General features: G+C 35.8%; 1 pseudogene; it reads right to left on the bottom strand.

Moving 5' to 3' along the window:
- Positions 1–233: 233 nt before the first annotated feature.
- LOC121030325 (protein SCO2 homolog, mitochondrial-like) overlaps positions 234–18,648 on the bottom strand; it is a 33,074-nt pseudogene continuing 14,659 nt past the window's right edge.

The raw sequence follows: 18,648 nt of genomic DNA, 5'->3' as shown, positions 1-18,648 counted from the left end.
ACACTGACAAATCTACATTCAGCTTCATTTTCTATTACTGATCCGGTGACTTGAAGTATCAGCAACATATGAGATGTAAAACATCAGCAACGTAATCAATTGTGATCAATGATGCTAAAAGAGCAGTGTGTTCCTTCCCCAGAAGAAATACTGAGAATGCCCATCCCCTCTCCATCCTAGCTAATGTTGTGTGCTTGGGATGGTGCTCTAATTTAATTAGCAAATACAGTAAATCAATTGAGTAAAGAGGAGGAAGCGTTTGTGATTTGGACAGAAAACTCAGATCTGCTCAGCTCAGGGCTGAGCAGGTAGATGGCAATGGAGTGGTCCACGATGTAATCCTGGTCCTTGTCCTTGGGGCCTGCACTGTAGTACACGCAGTAGCTGTGCCTCACTTGGGCTACCTGCTCAGCAGAACCAGTCAGGCCCAGCAACCATGGGTGGAAGTCCTGTAGGTAGTGGGCCATGGCTGAGACAGTGTCCCACTCGGGGTCCACAGTAACGAAGATAGGCTGCACCAGGGGCAGGCGGGCTCAGCCTCCAGCTGCCGTACCACCTGCACCAACTTCTCCAGCTCATCTGGGCAGATGTTGGGGCAGTGAGTGAACCCAAAGTACATCAACACTCACTGACCCAGAAGTCGGCTTTGCAGCGAGCCTGTCCCCCCCCCCACCCCCCGCCTTCAGCAGGCTGAAGTCACCCTGGCCCATGGCCGCCTGGCTCAAGGCCTCCGTTCACTGTTGCTGCTGCGCTGCTCCTTCTCAGCCCTGGTGGCCAGCCAGACCCCACCCAGCCCAGCCCAGCCCCAAACAAGGTGGTGATCAACAGCCTAGTTTGAAGCCCAGGGCCCTAGGGCCAGCTCTGCCTGCCTGTGTCTCCAGGGCCCTGCCTTGTCAGGAGCCGGCATATGTTGGGCCTTGCCTCTTGGGGTCCAAAGGAGGGCTGGGGGCTTCAGATGACAGAGCCTGTGCCAAGCCTTGGGTAGCCAAACCAGATCTATGGGACGCAGCAAAGGCGGTCATCAGAGGAAAGTATATAGCAATGCAGGCCTTCCTAAAGAAGGAAGAAAGATCTCAGATACACAACCTAACCTTACACCTAAAAGAATTGGAAAAAGAACAGCAAATAAAACCCAAAACCACTATAAGACAGGAAATAATAAAGATTAGAGCAGAAATTAATGCTATTGAAACCAAAAAAAAAAACCAAAAAAAACAAAAAAACAAAAAACCAGTAAAACAGATCAATGAAACCAGAAACTGGTTCTTTGAAAGAATTAACAAAATTGATAAACCACTAGCCAGTCTAATCAAAACAAAAAAGGAAAGGACCCAAATAAAACCAAGAATGAAAGAGGAGAGATCACAACCAACACAGCAGAAATACAAATAATAATAAGAGAATATGATGAGCAATTATATGCCAATATAATGGGCAATCTGGAAGAAATGGACCAATTCCTAGAAACATATACACTACCAAAACTGAAACAGGAAGAAATAGAAAATTTGAACAGACCCATAACCAGTAACGAAATTGAATTAGTAATAAAAAATCTGCCAAAAAACAAGAGTCCAGGGCCAGATGGCTTTCCAGGGGAATTCTACCAAACATTTAAGGAAGAGTTAACACCTGTTCTCTTGAAGCTGTTCCAAAAAATAGAAATAGAAGGAAAACTTCCAAACTCTTTCTATGAGGCCAGCATTACCTTGATTCCAAAACCAAACAGAGACCCCACTAAAAAGGAGAACTGTAGACCAATTTCCCTGATGAACATGGATGCAAAAATCCTCAATAAGATATTCGCCAACTGGATCCAACAATACATTAAAAAATTATTCACCACGACCAAGCGGGATTTATACCTGGGATGCAGGGCTAGTTCAACATCCGCAAAACAATTAACATGATTCATCAAATCAATAAAAGAAAGGATAAGAACCATATGATCCTCTCAATAAATGCAGAGAAAGCATTTGACAAAATACAGCATCCTTTCTTGATAAAAAACCTCAAGAAAGTAGGGATAGAAGGAGCATACCTCAAGATCATAAAAGCCATATATGAACGACCCAACGCTAATATCATCCTCAATGGGGAAAAACTGAGAGCTTTCCCCCTAAGGTCAGGAACGAGACAGGGATGTCCACTCTTGCCACTGTTATTCAACATAGTATTGCAAGTCTTAGCCTCTGCAGTCAGACAACACAAAGAAATAAAAGGCATCTAAATCGGCCAGGAGGAGGTCAAACTTTCACTCTTCGCACATGACATGCTACTCTACATGGAAAACCCAAAGGATTCCACCAAAAAACTGCTAGAACTGATCCATGAATTCAGCAAAGTTGCAGGATATAAAATCAATGCACAGAAATTGGTTGCATTCCTATTCACCAACAATGAAGCAACAGAAAGAGAAATCAAGAAATCGATCCCATTTACCATTGCACCAAAAACCGTAATACCTAGGAATAAATCTAACCAAAGAGGTGAAAAATCTATACACTCAAAACTATAGAAAGCTTATGAAATAAACTGAAGAAGACACACAAAAAATGGAAAAAGATTCCATGCTCCTGGATAGGAAGAACAAATATGGTTAAAATGTCGATACTACCCAAAGCAATCTACATATTCAATGCAATCCCTATCAAAATAACACCAGCATTCTTCACAGAGCTAAAACAAACAGTCCCAAAATTTGTATAGAACCAGAAAAGACCCCGAATAGCCAAAACAATCTTGAAAAAGAAAACCAAAGCTGGAGGCATCACAATCCTGGACTTTAAGATCCACTACAAGCTGCAATCATCAAGACAGTAGAGTACTGGCACAAAAACAGACACTCAGATCAATGGAACAGAATAGAAAACCCAGAAATGGACCCACAAACATTAGGCCAACTAATCTTTGACAAAGCAGGAAAGACTATCCAATGGAATAAAGACAGTCTCTTCAGCAAATGGTGCTGGGAAAACCGGACAGCGACATTCAGGAGAATGTACCTGGATCACTTACACCATACACAAAAATAAGCTCAAAATGGATGAAAGACCTAGATGTAAGACAGGAAGCCATCAAAATCCTCGAGGAGAAAGAAGGAAAAACCTTTTTGATCTTGGCCGCAGCAACTTCTTACTCAATGCGTCTCCGGAGGCAAGGGAAGCAAAAACAAAAATGAAATACTGGGACCTCATCAAAATAAAAAGCTTCTGCATAGTGAAGGAAACAGTCAGCAAAACTAAAAGACAACCGACAGAATGGGAGAAGATATTTTCAAACGACATATCAGATAAAGGGTTAGTATCCAAAATCTATAAAGAACTGATCAAAGTCAACACCCAAAAAACAAATAATCCAGTGAAGAAATGGGCAAAAAACATGAAGAGACACTTCTCCAAAGAAGACATGCAGATAGCCAACCGACACATGAAAAAATGCTCAACATCACTCATCATCAGGGAAATACAAATCAAAACCACAATGAGATACCACCTCACACCCGTCAGAATGGCTAACGTTAACAACTCAGGCAACAACAGATGTTGGCGAGGAAGCAGAGAATGAAGATCTCTTTTGCATTGTTGGTGGGAATGTAAACTGGTGCAGCCACTCTGGAAAACAGTATGGAGGTTCCTCGAAAAATTAAAAATAGAACTACCCTACGACCCAAGAATTGCACTACTAGGCATTTATCCAAGGGATACAGGTGTGCTGTTTCGAAGGGACACATGCACCCCAATGTTTATAGCAGCGCCATCAACAGTAGCGAAAGTATGGAAAGAGCCCAAATGTCCATCGATGGATGAATGGATAAAGAAGATGTGGTATATATATACAATGGAGTGATAGTTGGCAACAGAAAAGAATGGAATCTTGCCATTTGCAACTATGTGGATAGAACTGGAGGGTATTATGCTAAGCGAAAGTAGTCAGTCAGCGAAAGGCAAAAATCATATGACTTCACTCATATGAGGACTCTAAGAGACAAAACAGATGAATATAAGTGAAGGGAAGGAGAATTAATATAAAAACAGGGAGGGGGACAAAACATAAGAGACTCATAAATATGGAGAACAAACTGAGGGATTGTGGGATGGGGGATTGGCTAAATGTGTAAGGGGCACTAAGGAATCTATTCCTGAAATCATTGTTGCACTATATGCTAACTAACTTGGATGTAAATTTTAAAAAATAAAATTAAAAAAAATTAATGAGAAAAAATTGTTAAAGCGATTTAGGAAAATTATTAGGCACATTCTATTAAGCTGAGCATATGTGCATCTCACAACCCAACAAATGCACTTTAGGTGCATATATATGAGGAATTCTGACCCTTGAGTTCTGGGACCAGTGTACCACAATGGTCATATAGCAGCAACAATAAAGCCTCAGACTAAAACCAACCAAAATGTCCCTCAGCAGAATGGATAAATACATTTTGACACAGCCAAACAGTGGAATATTATAAAATAGTGAAAATGACCTACAGCTACATCTATTAACATAAATGAATCTCAAAACAAAAATATAGGAGCAAAGCAAGAACAAAAAATGAAGTCACAAAAGAAATAGAAGAGTATGATTCCATTATTTAATTTCAAAATCTGGTAGAACTAAAGAATATAATCTTTAGCAATGCATACAAAGATAGTAAAATTGTGAAGAAAAGCAAAGTAATGGTAAACCAAAATCAGGATAGGTGGGGGTTGGGGCAGAGAGGAGGAGATTATCAGAGAGAGGCATACATAGATGATTTGAGTGGGTTTCTAAGGCACTGATAGTGTTCTTTCTCTGAAACTGAGTGGTGAGAACATGTGTAAGCTTTTCATTATTATTCTTTAGGCTATACATATATGTGAAATAAAGTCTTACAAATTTGTATATTGAACAACAGCAAGAGTTATTAAAGACGTATCTTTGAAGGCATGGGGCTCAGATAGTTTTGTAAGTGAGTTCAAACAAACATTACAGGTCAGATATATCTCATCCTAATCCAACTGTTACAAAGCAAAGAAACAAATACGGAAAATGTCTACACTTACTTATAATCATAATCTTGATATTAAAATCTGAAAAAGAAAGAGTGCCCTGTAAAACCAACTACAGATCAAAGATAAATGTAAAAATCAAAATTACTTATATCCAGCAGCATGTTGAAAACCATTGTGATAATGGCTCAATGGTCTCCAAATGCCCATATAAAATGGAAGTTATATAGATACTAGATATGCTAAGAGAGGGCCACTAAGAAGATAAGTGATACTTATCTTCTTGGCATGCCTATTTTTTAACATTCTGCATTTTAAATTGTGAATTGTATAGGTCTTTATCTAAACCTAAGCAAGTTCGTATTGACTGATCCTTAATAAACAAAATGCCCACTGAACTAAAAATAATGGTTAGAGATATGAAATGCTGTCTTCAGCTGGGTTAAAACAGTTTCATTGCAAATATGCACTCTGCAAAGTAGTGAACTTCTTGTCACCAGTGGTAATCAAATAGAGGACTGTCATTCAAGAGATTTCTCCTTGGAAAAGCTACTGGAACTGATACTTGTGAAGCTTCCAGCCTGGAAGTGGTGCACTTTTGTGAGTTAAGTGTTTCCTTTGAGTAGTTCCTGGTCTCTTGAGAAGACCGTGAGGTGAAGCCCACGCATATTTACCGGCAGCATTTAAGCAAGAACTAAGGGTGATAAAACAGGTGTGAAGTCCTCTGACTTTTACACTTAGAATGCCCTACTTTACTTCAGTTGTGGAGTCCGGTGGTTGCTTACTGTAATTGAAATTCCCCTAGAGAAAACAAACAAGAACTTTCCCAGTACAATACAGAGAAGGTAGTATGTTTTATTTTGAAATATTAGTATTTTAAAATGTGCTATTTTAAAATATTAGTATTAAAAATATTAGTATTTTAGAATGCGCTATTTCAAAGCTTTCTCTAGCATTGTTTCTTTTCTCTAGCATCCTTTCTTATTTTACAAGTAGAGCCTGAAATGTCATTGTCTTTCCCAGTCACAAAATCTCACCTCCTCTGAAATTAAAGTTAAAAAACAAAAAAAGAAACCTCACATGTGTTTGTTAACATAGATTTATTAATATGTGCATGTATGAAATCCATGTACATATCTAAATATGCTTGCAACAGATAGAGAAGTAGTCTTTGATGTTACTTCAAGTAATCACTGTGAGTTCTTTATATGAAAATGCTTTCCCTACTGACAAAGAACCTTGGCTTTTAATCAGAGTTTCAGTCCCACAAAGCAACTAAGGTATATCTGATATATATTCTTGAAAACCAAAGTTCTGGGAATCATAGACCTTTCCTGCATTTGTTATTTTTGTTATTATTTTTTTAGTAGTAGAGGGATTTCTGGTTATCTTTTCTAATAACTCTTCTCTGTCTTCCTGACTTCTGTTAAAAATTTTTTTCAACGTTTATTTGTTTTTGAGACACAGAGCGTGAGCGGGGATTGGGGCAGAGAGAGAGAGAGAGGGAGACACAGAATCTGAAGCAGGTTCCAGGCTCTGAGCTGTCAGCACAGAGCCTGATGTGGGGCTTGAAACTCACGAACCATGAGATAGTGACCTTAGCCAAAGTTGGATGCTTAAATGACTCAGCCACCCAGGCACCCCTGAGCTGGTCTTGTATGCCAAGTATTATCTTAGTCACGGTAATGTACAGTTGGGAGAAACCTAGATATTCTTCAGTAGCAGAGAGGATTGTGAAAGCCAACAACCTCAAACAATCCATAAGGAAGGAAGCTGTTTACCTAGGCCCTAACAGTTCTAAATTAGTCATGGTAACAGAAGAAAGAATTTTCCCAAGAGAGAATTGCATCAAAAAGTGTAAAAGGGACTCTTCCTTAGGCACTATTAAGAACTTCCTATTTGGTTGCCTGGTGGCTGAGTCGACTGCTGCTCAGGTCATGATCTCATGGTTTGTGAGTTCAAGCCCCACATCAGGCTCTGTTGCTGACAGCTCAGAGCCTGGAGTCTGCTTTGGATTCTGTGTCTACTTCTCTTTCTGTCCCTCCACCACTCATGCTCTCTCTCTGTCAAAAATAAATAAACAGTAAAAAAAAAAAAAAAAAAGAAAAAAAAAGAACTTGTTTAATGAACAACTATTACCTCCTTTTACATATTTGAACTTTATTTACTTTCTACATATGGTTCTGCTTAGGGGAGTTAGCCTTTGCTGCAGTTGCAGGAACACTGGTCCTCATTAGACAAGTCAGACTGGGAACATTGAGGGGGGTTGATTTTCAACCCCAAAGGAAAAATGCAAATGTTCAAACAGAATGTTTGGCAGCATTAACTAAACCCACGTTAACTTTAAGAACATTTAGTGAATCATTCACAACTAATTTCTGAATCATTTTGGAAGAAATAGATAGCATGAATAGCAGTTTCATCCTTCCTGATGTCAATAGTACTCCCACAGAAATAACATTACATCCCACTACACCCTGGGGATCAGAACAGCGTCCCCTTTGTCGTATTTGTGCACGCACTTAGAAATAATAAGTTTGTGGGGCGCCTGGGTGGCTTAGACGGTTGAGTGTCCATCTTCGGCTCAGGTCATGATCTCTTGATTCATGAGTTCGAGCCCCTCGTTGGGCTCTGTGCTGACAGCTCGGAGCCTGGAGCCTGCTTCGGATTCTGCATCTCCTTCTCTCTCTACCCATTCCCCACTTGTGACTCTGTCTCTCTCTGTCTCTCAAAAATAAATGAATAAATATAAAAAAAAATAGTAAGTTTGCTTCAAAAGGAAATTTGCACAGAGTTCCCTGGCTTCATCAAAAACCTTTTCAGTCAACAAATATTGATGGACTATTGTTCTAGGCTTTATAAGGAAGGCAGAGTTTCTGTCCTCAAGAAACTTACCTTGTATTTGAGCAGAGAAATTCAAATTAAAAATAGTGTTATATCACCAATGAGAGCAGTCAGACTTGGGAGGAATTCTCCAGCTCTTATGGATGCATGTAAACGTGTTATCAGTGTTGTTCCACAGATGCCATTTTAATTATTTCTTAATTAGTCCATGAATTCCTTAAGGAACAGGAACAATGTTCTGTAAGTCTTTGTGTCCTCTGCAGCTTTTAGTACACATTTGTTAAGATCTTGGAGAAATTACTTTCTCGTCTTTGTGAATTGTTTTCTCCTGTTGTCCAATGTCTCAGAAATTTTCTAGGAAAACATCTGGGTTTTCCCATGCTGTGATGTTGTCCTTCAATAGGTGAGATAGCATTTTTTTTTTTTTTTTTTTTTTACCGTAAGTGGATGAAATGGCATTTTCTAATCAGAGACTCTTAGGAAGGAAATTAGCATTTTATAGCTATTAATTCATCCCTTGTCCCTAAGCAGAAATGTGACATGTTCCCACCTGTCACCTACTCTAAAGGCTGGTGATATTTTAGTCACGTCTTCAATAAAGAGCTGCATATGAGGGTGGTCCCAGACTGTATTGTTCACTGTTGGTAGAACTGAAGCAAGAACTCTATTTGTCAGAGCTATGCCAAAAATAGCCAAACCATTTAAGACTGTATCGTCATGAATGAAATACCCTGGCAAAGCAGTTTAAGTCCATAGGCTTCAGTGTTTCAGATGTTAACAAACAGTAAGTCCTTGCAGCCTAACAACAAGTTGGAGTGAGGTGCTGAAGAGATAAGTAGGCTTTGAAATAAGATGGAAATGGCTTAGAACTAGGGCCAAATGTCTTACTTGCAAAATGATTACATTACCCCAAAGTCCACCCACCCCTCATTTTTATCCTTTTCATGGCTTTTCAGAAATGAATGCCAGTAAGCTTTTCAGTGCCATTACCACCAAGTTAATGTTTTTCTATTGTGGAATTCAGGAAATCAGAGGCTCAGAATTAATTTTTGAAATTAAGAAAGACTTTTATTATAGATTAGGCAAACTTGTCTTTGTGTAGCTCTTGGTTACAGTGACAGAAGAGTATTTCAGTCTATAGGTATTTGTTCCTTTTAAAATTTAACGTATGCAAGGTGCCTGGGTGGCTCGGTGGCTCAGTCAGTTGAGCGTCTGACTTTGGCTCAGGTCACGATCTCTCAGTTCATGAGTTCAAGTCCTACGTTGGGCTCTGTGCTGACAGCTCAGAGCCTAGAGCCTGTTCCGGATTCTATGTCTCCCCCTCTCTCTCTCTCTGCCCCTCCCCCACTCACGCTCTCTCTCTCTCAAAAATAAACATTAAAAAAATTAAAACTTAACATATGCTATGGCTTAATAAGATTCTTCCAAGAGAAATCAGAAAATAAATTGTCCAGAGGAGTCCTCTTGGCTCTATTATGAATTTCTGACTATAGTCAATATTAACAGGACATGGGTTGGGGCCCATGTGGAAGAAATCTGTGCTATCAACATATCTTGAAATACTGTGACTGTTAAAGTTACCGGTAATGAATCAATCATAAGTATATAAGCTGTTAGTCAGGTGGTAGATTCATATTTTGGATTTATGGGTTAATATTATCCCCCTTCTATATAGGAGGAAATAGTAGCCGTTTAAACAGAAAAACAAAAACAAACTTTATAGTCATATGATATCTCCTGTTTTAGTATCAGTTGGGCACAATTTAGAAATATAATTTGGGTAAAATTATGCCTCAGAATAACTCTGTAAATATTACTAAAAAATTCTGCTGTCTGGAGGCAATACCAATGAACCATGAAGATGACTCCCAGTTAGTGAACAATGACAGGGCTCAGCAGAATGAGACAGTCTTTCATCCTGCCCCTGACTGGGGCCCAAATTCTTGGACTCAGTAAAGGAGCAGTTTGTTCCCAGATGTGCAATGATGGAGTGAGAGGTGATGCTGAAGGTCACCTATTTTAGAACTCTGTTTAGGGGCTTCTGATTCTAGCTGTGATGGAGTACCTCTTACCAACCTACTCTTTCTGTTATCAACTATAAAAGATGGGTAAAATTCTAGGTAAACAAACAAAAACAAAAATCTTCATGGACTCATTGAAGAATAACTAGACAGCCAGGACTTGAGGGGCTAAGACCTCATTGAGAAAAAAAAAAAAAAATGTGGAAGTGAGTTTTATATTCATTGCTGCTTTTACCCCCTCAGGACATGCCACACAGGCTGAAAAGAAACCAATGTCTTTTGAGTTCTGGCAGCCTCACTGGGTGTACAATAAAAATTTGGAATTTAAAGCTACTAAGACAACTAGGACCTGAAAGATCTTTGTACTGAAAAGAGAAATCTGCAGAGTATCGCATGCAGCACTCTTTGTGCAGTTTTCCTTTGAGTCATTTGCTTACTTCTAAGCTGTATGTGCACAGGATGAGACACATAGAAACTCAGCAGAATACAGTTGTAAAGAGGCGACAAAGCTAAGCTGTACGTATTTTGACAAATTGATGGTACTGAGAAAAAACTGGAATTCAAGTTTGCCAAGAAGGGTCCATCATAAATACATCTGACTTTCATGTGAGATTCCTAAAGGGCCATCCCCTAGGAAAAAAGACAAGAATGGAAGGTCAGCAAATTTATGAGGTCAGCATAACTTGTAAATTAAGACCTAGTAAGGAAATTACAAAAAGGAAAATTTTAAAACCAATTTCTTATATAAGTATAGATTAAAAATCTTAAATAGAATATTAGCAAATCAAACCCTTCATGACCAAGATGAGTTTATTCTAGAAATACATGGTTGATTTAATATTAAAAATTCAATCATAATTAATATGCCACAGGAAGAATTTGAGAAAACCACATGGTCATCTCAGTAGATTCAGAAAAAGCATTTGATAAAATTCAATACCGTTCATGCTAAAATCTCCTAGGATCTAGAAATAGAAAGAACTGTTCTTAACTATTAATGGATATCTCTAAAAAACATACATAATAGGGAGATAGTAAATGCCTTCTTTCTCTAAGTCAGGAATAACACAAGGATGTTCAATATCACCATTTTAATTCAATATTGTACAGGAAGGTGTAGCCAGTGCAACAGACAAAAAAAAATGAGTCTTAAGAATTTGAAAAATTTTAGATTTCATTATTTGGAGATGATGTGATTATGTTTATAGAAAATCCAAAATAATCTATAAACAAAATACATTAGGCTTGATAAATGAATTAGCAAGGTAACTAAATACAAGGTAACTATAAAAAAACCTATTTTTTATATAGCAGCAATAAATATACAGATAATTCATTTAAAAAATGATACTCTTTACAATGACATAAAAACATTAAACACCTAGAAATAAATAAATCAAACAAAAAACTACAAGATATTATTGAGGTAAATGAAAGAAGAACTAAGTAAAAGAAGGGATATGCTATTTCTAAAGATTAGAAAATGCAATGCAAAAATATCTGTTCTCCCTAAACTGATTTATAGATTTAATGCAATGTCAATCAATATTCCACTAGCACTTCTGGGTGTCTAGGTAGCTTAGTTGGTTAAGTGTCCAACTCTTGATTTAAGCCCAGTTCATGATCTCATGGTTTATGAATTTGAGCCCTGCATTGGGCTCTGCGCTGAGTGCAGGGCCTTCTCGGGATTCTCTCTCTCTCTCTCTCTCTCTCTCTCTCTCTCTCTCTCTCTCTCCCCTCCCTCTCTTAAAAATAAATAAATAAGCTTAAAGAAATTCCACTAGCACTTCTATAAATGAAAATTGATAAAGTAATTCTAAAATTTTTATGGAAAAGCAAAAGATCTAGAATAGTCAAGACAATGTGAAGATCAAAATTTGAGGACGTAAGCCACCAAATGTCAATACTTTCATAAAAGTCTAAAATTAAAGCATTATTTTTTTGGCACAAAGATAGATAAATAGACCATTGAGCAGAATAGTGGGTCCAGAAATAGATCTACACATATACAGTCACTTGACTTTCAACAAAGATGTAATTTTAATGCAATGTAATTTTAAATTACAAAGATGTAATTTTAATGTAATTTAATTTTGAGGAAAAGATTTTAAAAAGTAAATTGAACTAGATTAATTGAACTGGATTATGCACATGGAAAAAAATATCTTGACTCCTACCTTATACCATACAAAAAATTAATTCTGGATTGATTTAATGTATGTAGTTAGTTAAATATAGAATGCTTAAATGTAATATGCTTAAATGTGAAAAGTAAGACAGTAAGTTTTTTAAAGATGATCATACAACAAGATTTCCATGACCATTGGTTGAGGAAAGATTTCAAAAAAGGACACAGAAACACTATATAAAGGATAAACTTGACATATTGTGTGTGATTAAAAATTACAAAATTCCGTTAATCAAAAGATACTATGAAGAGAGTTAAAACTTAAGCCATAGAGGGGGAAAAGCAGTTTAAATTGCATATATCTAGCAAAGATTACTATGAAGAAATAGTAATAAAGAAATAGGAAGACAATCCAAATAAAATAGGCAAAAGACTTGAATTGGCAGTTAGGAATATATGCAAATTGTTCATATGAAAGGACATTCAACATCATTAATTAATAGAGTTATGCACGTTATATCTACAATGACATAGCACCACCCATTCAACAGTGACTACAATGAGAAGAAAAAAAAAAGAACAGATAACGCCAATTGGTAGTAAGAATGTAGAATAATGAATTCTTCCACACTGCTGGGGGAATGTAAATTGGTACCCCTGCTGTGGAAAACAACTTGCAGTATCTACTGAAATTAAATACACATAAACCTCATGTCACAGAAATTCCAATCTTAGGTATACACCTAACAGAAATGCATACATATGTTCACCAAAAACATATACAAAATGTTTATATTACCATTATTTGCAAGAGTTCCAGAATGTAAATAACCCAAATGTTCTTCAGTAAGTTGTGGTATATTTTACAATAGACACTGAAGAAAGATCCAACTACAGCTACAAGTAAAAATTTGGATCAATCTCACAGATAAAATGTTGAGCAAAAATGCCAGACTCAAAAGAGTACATACTATAAGATAATGTGTGATTCCATTTATATAAAGTTCAACAAAAAACCCACTAATCTATGGTGATGAAGTCAGAATTGGTTACCTTTCGAGGAATAATGATTGAGACTGATTGAGAAAGGACAGGGGGAGGTTTCTCAGGTGCTGATAATAGCTTTGGTCTTAATTTACATGGTAACCTGAGTGTGTTGAATTCATAAAAATTTGTTGAGCTGTGCTCTTTATTATATAAACAGTGATCTTTAATGTATATATATTCTATCTCAATACATAAGTTTACCATGAAGAATCCCCCCTCACCATGTATTTTTAGTGATAAATTCATACCATTTCAAAATATCAGGCTTTTGATCCTACTTTGAAAGAACATTGCCTAGTAATAGGTTTTTATAGTTAGGCAGTTGTAAGATTATACCTACTGTATACCAGTTGTAAGATTATAAAGTTGTACTATTATAGCTATTACTTGGAAAGCAGACCACAGTTCTTTGTGTCATCTTTATTACAACCCATCTATTTAAAAAGATCCAACTAGTTATTTTATTTCTATTTATAATGGTGAATCATTCTACAGTGATATATTCTACAGTCAACTCTAAACAACACCAGATTTATCAATAGTTTGGGTCTCAGCAAACTTGTGGTGATTCTCAACTGGTCTTGGTAGCTTAAGGAAAGCTCCATTTTAGTAAGGAAGTGGTTCTGGCTTAGCTTCAAGTAGCTGAGTGAATTTATCTTGGCCTTGAAACATCAAAGGCAGTTGGGTTGAATTTGGCTGTGTGCATGTATGTTTTGTCTGCTACTATTCATTTTGGGTAACTGGGAAACAAAATTCTACTTAATTTTAGGGTCTTTAAACATATGGCTATTTTAATGAGTATAACACTGGATTATATCCTTAAAATAGCATGATTAAGGGTTTATAGAAAAATATTAAAATCTTCCAACCATGACCTTCATTACTAGCTAGTGTGTCAATGTACAATTCACAGAACTAACCACACCAGGTCCTTAAAAGTTCAATGTAGTTTGATTGAATAAATAGTAAATGAAAGACTTATGATGCCTTATTCTTTTTTTTTATTTTTATTTTTTTGACGTTTATTTATTTTTGAGACAGAGAGAGACAGAGCATGAACGGGGGAGGGTCAGAGAGAGGGAGACACAGAATCTGAAACAGGCTCCAGGCTCCGAGCTGTCAGCACAGAGCCTGACACGGGCTCGAACTCACGCACCGTGAAATCATGACCTGAGCCGAAGTCGGCCACTTAAACGACTGAGCCACCCAGGCGCCCCTGTGATGCCTTCTGATATTAATTATTGATATATCTTCTTTAGCTGACCCTTCTATTCATAGGTAATAAAATAGACATTATGATTCCTTGATATTCAGGTATTAAGTTGGTCATCTTAAAAATAAAGTCAAGATGCGGTAATAGCACAAATGTCTTAAGGAATTATCATTGTTATAGCTGAAAAAGTGCATTAATTACCAAATTATAAGCCCATGATGTCAAGGATCTGAAGAATAGACAAAAAACATTTCCAGAACAGTGCTGTGCTGCTTGTCATTTGCTCACCGCCTCTTAGGCTAGTCTTATTAACAAAAAAAATTGGAGATTTAAAAAAAGAATTTTCAGAAATTTCAGAGAAAATGAAAACTCTAATTTCTATTTTGGTGTGATAACTAATAGAAGGTTTGTACATACTCTATGAACATGGGTCTTTTAAAAATGATGAAATTAAGAAAGTAGATAAAAAAAGTAATAGTGGCTAGCTAGCCTGGATTTCTCTCAAAGCGGAGCTTGAATGAAGGCTTGGATGAAAGTTTATTTGGAATGTAATTTCAGGGTCCTGGGGTGAAGAGTAAGAGAAATTAATCAGGGAATTGGTTAGTGTTATCATGGTGTATCTTTTCTCATCTTTATACATTTAACCTATTCTTGTTTTTAATATTTAAAGTGAATTTCTAATAGGCAGCTTACAGTTAGGTCTTACATTCTTATCCAATATGACAAACTCTACTTTTAAATGGGGCTGTTTGGGTACTTTAGGTTTTAGATTTTAGGTAATTAGATTTCATGTGATGATTCTTTTGTTGGATTTAACTCAACTATATTGTTGTTTGCTTTTTTAAATTCTATCTGTTCTTTTGTTTGTTTTTCTCTTTTCCTGCCGTTTTTTGGAATTAAAGAAATGATTTAATTTTATCTCTTCTGTTGGCTTAATAGAGACACTTTTTTGGTGTTATTTTAGAAGTACTTTAAGCCTTGTAGCATACCTCTTTAACTTACGACAGCCTACTTTTAAGTGACATTGTATTGCTTCATGAATAATATGATAAACTAACAAAGTTGTACTTCTATTTCTTCCCTCCAGGCCTTTATGCACTGTTGTCATATGTTTTTATTTCTATATATGTTAAAAATCTCATACTTCTTGATTATTATTTTTGCTTTAAACAGTTGATTATATTTTAGAGATTTATATAAATAAAATAAGAGAAATATTTATAAACATAGTCTATATTTACCTGTGTAGTTACATTTGTGGTGCTCTTCATTTCTTTGTGTAGATCTATGTGTTTTCCTGGTATTATTTTTCATCTGCTTAAAGGTCTTCTTTCCATATATTCTATAACATAAGTTCAATGTTACTGAATATTTTTAGTTTTTGGAAGCCTGAAAAATCTGTATTTTGTCTTCTTTGCTGAAAATTATTTTTTTCTAAATAAAGAATTCTACATTGCCAATTATTTCTTTAGTGGTCCATCACTGTCTTCCACCTTGCATCATTTCCAAAAGGAAATCTGTTGTCATCTTGATCTTTGTTCTATTGTAGGTAATGCATTGTTTTCCTTTGGCTGCTTTTAAAGTTTACTCTTTGTCCTTGATTTTCAATGATTTGATTATGATGAGTCTTATAATAGTTTTATTCATCTTTCTGATGCATGGAGTTTGTTGAGCTTCTTGGATCTGTGAATTTATAGTTTTCATCAAATTTAGAAATTTTGCTGCAAATATTTCTTCAATATTTGTTTCCTTCACAATACTTTAGAGATTAAAGTATATATATTAAGGTATGTTAGTGGTTTTATTCTTCGTGTTTCATTTTGGAGAGTTTATATTGCTGTGTACTTACGATCATCTTCGTATCTAGAATGTCAGTCTTTAAAGATATCCTTTTCTTCAAACAGAAATACAGACTCAGACAAACCCAATCAAAATCTGAATTTTTATCTTATTTTATTTTTTTTGATAGAATAGAAATGCAAAGGGTCAAGAATAACTAAGACAACTTAAAGAATACAAATAATAGGAAACATTCTGTTAAATATCAAAACTTACAAATCTATTAAGTGAGTATAGTAGTGGTAGAAGTATCCCAAATAGGATAGTAAAACAAATTACTGGACCTAAAAATAGGCCCAAGGATATATGAGCTTTTATCTTTAAAAAGAAAAAAGAAAGGATGGCACTGAAAAGCTGAGTAGAAGGGATAGCTTTTTCTTTTTCTTTTTTTTCTTTTTAATTTTTTTTTCAACGTTTATTTATTTTTGGGACAGAGAGAGACAGAGCATGAACGGGGGAGGGGCAGAGAGAGAGGGAGACACAGAATCGGAAACAGGCTCCAGGCTCTGAGCCATCAGCCCAGAGCCTGACGCGGGGCTCGAACTCCCGGACCGCGAGATCGTGACCTGGCTGAAGTCGGACGCTTAACCGACTGCGCCACCCAGGCGCCCCGGGGATAGCTTTTTCAACAAAAGGTGCTGGGGCAGTTGGATATCCATTTTGGAAAATGAAACTAGACACCTACAAATCACCATACATAAAAATCAATTATAAAATTTTATTTTAATATGTGAAAGGCAAAACAGTTAATATTCTGGAAAATAAAATAGGAGAATATCTTCAGAATTTCAAAGTAGGAAACAAAAGAAAGGGCACAAAAGAAAGAAAAGGGGAAAAAAGGCATAAGAAGGAGAGAAGCCAATCATAGAGTATTGGAATGATACTGAATAAATAATTTAGTTTACTAAGGACACCACAAATAAAGTGAAATTCAATCCATGTAGTGAGATAATCTGTAAAAAATACAACTAAGAATACAAAAAGGACTTCTACAAAAGAAGTAACAAGAATAAAATAGAACCTCCCCCTCCCCCCCAAAAAAGGCAAAAGATTTAAACTGTCAATCCACAAAGAGAAAGTTCAAAAGGCCAGTAAACATATACAAAGTGCTTAACCTTATCGGATCAAAAAAATGCAAATTACACGACAGTGAGACACCACAACATAATCATTGGAACACCAAAAATTGTGTATATGATACATAATTATATAATAAATATATATATAATTTTCGCTATTCCAGTGATAACATATATATGTCTCTATATAAATTTAGAGATTAATATAAATATAAACATGTATAATATTAAATATAAATATATAAAAACCATACGTATATGGCAATTTCAAATATTGGGAAGGATATGAAGGAACAAAGACATATTGCTGATGGCAAAGTAAGTGGCTACAAATATTTTGGAAAATTGTTTAGTATTATCAAGTAAATTATACATAAACAACCAAACAATAGTAAACTTCTGTTTGTAAGATGCATAATCACTTGGGAAAGTAAAACATGAAAATAATATACAATAAAATTAATGTGTAGGTTTTCTCTGAGAGAGGGAGGAAATGTGCTTGGAAAAGAGATCTACAGGTAATATTTTTCTTGGCCAGGGTAGTGGTGTATATAGATGTGCTTTATATATTGATATCTCATGTCATTCGCTCTAGATATGAATATTTTACAGTAAAAATTTAAATAAAATAAATGTAGCCAATATGAAACAGAGGCAGTTATTAGCTCTGTTAAAACAAATGTTTGTGCAAGAAAGAATGTGTAATCAAAATATACTATGTGGTTCAGCTCAAAACACTTTTTGTCTTAGTATTATAATATTACTTTATAGAAACTCAGAATTTTTTTTATGTTGGTTTGCATTCTGAAACTTTACTGAATGTGTTTATTAGTTCTAAAAGATTTTTGTGGAAAGCATAAGAGACTGTTGAGAACTGAGAACAAACTAAGGGTTGATGGGGGGTGGGAGGGAGGAGAGGGTGGGTGATGGGTATTGAGGAGGGCACCTTTTGGGATGAGCACTGGGTGTTGTATGGAAACCAATTTGACAATAAATTTCATATATAAATAAAAAAAAAATAAAAGATTTTTGTGGAATCTTTTCGAATTTTTATGTATAAGATCATGTCATTTGCAAATAGAGGCCACTGTACTTCTTCCTTTTCAACTTGGGTACCTTTTATTCCTTTTTCTTGACCTAATTGCTTTGGCTAAGACTTCTACTACTATGATGAATGGAAATAGTGAGAGTGGACATCCTTGTCATGTTCCTGATCTTGGAGGAAAAGCTTTCAACCTTTCACCATTGAGTAAGATGTTAGTTGTGAGCTTGTATATATGGCTTTTACTATGTTGAGGTAAATTCCTTCTACATTCCCTCCTTCCCTCTGAGGAAATGTGTACATTAATTTTATTGTATATTACTTTCATGTTTTATTTTCTTGAATAATTATGCATCTTATAAACTAAAATTTAGTCTTGTTTTGTTGTGTTTATATATAGTTTACTTGATAATACTAAAATTTTTTTATTTTCTATACCTACTT

The sequence above is a fragment of the Herpailurus yagouaroundi genome, unplaced genomic scaffold, assembly GCF_014898765.1.
Source record: "Herpailurus yagouaroundi ecotype Mexico unplaced genomic scaffold, PumYag 140, whole genome shotgun sequence".
NCBI lineage: Eukaryota > Metazoa > Chordata > Mammalia > Carnivora > Felidae > Herpailurus > Herpailurus yagouaroundi.
Note: the sequence above shows the minus strand (reverse complement) of the source record. Positions and strands in the feature narration are given on the sequence as shown.